This window comes from Macadamia integrifolia, unplaced genomic scaffold (genome assembly GCF_013358625.1).
Source record: "Macadamia integrifolia cultivar HAES 741 unplaced genomic scaffold, SCU_Mint_v3 scaffold2483, whole genome shotgun sequence".
In the NCBI taxonomy this organism is placed as follows: domain Eukaryota; kingdom Viridiplantae; phylum Streptophyta; class Magnoliopsida; order Proteales; family Proteaceae; genus Macadamia; species Macadamia integrifolia.
The window spans coordinates 4,953-6,190 of record NW_024868744.1 but is presented as its reverse complement, the minus strand read 5'-3'; positions in this window follow the sequence as shown (position 1 = coordinate 6,190).

The following is a 1,238-nucleotide window of genomic DNA, read 5'->3' as shown; positions in this document are numbered from 1 at the left end:
CCACCGATCGGCTTGTTGGTCCAAATCTTCAACTGGCGGGCTGACACCGGCGGGCAGGTTGGCCCGCCGGTCCTACCCAAGCGGGAAAAACGAACAGGGCTTTTAAGCCCCTGTTCCTCTTGTTTTCTCCCATCTTTCTCTCTCTCTCACTCTCTCTCTCTCTCTCTCTCTCTCAGGCAATTTTGGAGAGCTTCGTGACGCTTCCACTCGCGATCTCACTCAACGATTCGGCGGTTTGGGAAGATTTCAACCCCTCTACTTACAAGTAAGTTTCTTTCTCATTTTCTTCTCAGAACTTGCATTTTGGGGGTAGAATTCATGAGTAGTCTTCAATCTCAATTCCTTTCTGTGTTTTCTTCCATAGAACAGTGATTTCATGTGAATGTGATGTTCTCTCTGTGATTTGTTTCTAGTTTTAGGATTTACTTCTCACTTTTGAGAGAAAACCCCAACCGTGCCCTAGTTTTCTCAAATTTGGGGATTTCCTCAATTTCTGCTCTTTTCTTCCCAATTAATAACTCAAGTGCAATGCCTTATGTTTGATTTGTACTTAACATGCTGTAGAGATCATAGAAAGTCCCTTATGTTTGAAATCCCATTTCTTCCCATGAAAATCCATCTTTTTGTGTTGGGTTTCTTTGATTCCCTTTACATCCTTTCGTATTTGTGGACCTCAATAGCATATTAGCATATGTTTTTGCATATTCTTGATTGCACTACGATGCTTTCCTCTATTGTGAGTCTTTTAAGCTTTTTCTTAGATTGGACTTGCACCTTGAGAATTGGGGTTTTTCCATTCGCTAATTGTCATGCTTTATATGCCTTTTGTCACATTTCTGTTTTGCCATAATTTCTATCTTATCACTGGCCATGCATTTCATCCATAGACTTTCTATCATTCCTCACTTGGCACATTTTGTCACATTTTTATTTTTCCATGCTTTCTGTCTTGTCACTTACCATGCATTCCATCCATAGACTTTTTATCATTCCTCGCTTATCACATTTTTTATTTGCAAGACTTGGGTTTTAAGGTTTTCTCTTATTGCTCACCCATCTATTTATTCCCTTTTTGTTATTCATCTTCCTTACTCACCATTTTTTTCTCCTCTTTTCTTGCCAGGATGTCATCTCGCAAAGGCAAAGAACCCGCATCCTCTTCTACTCGGCGTAAGACCACCGCTTCCAAACGGAAGAGTCCGGGGACTAGTTCTCCAGCCCCCCGCACAGGGCGACCC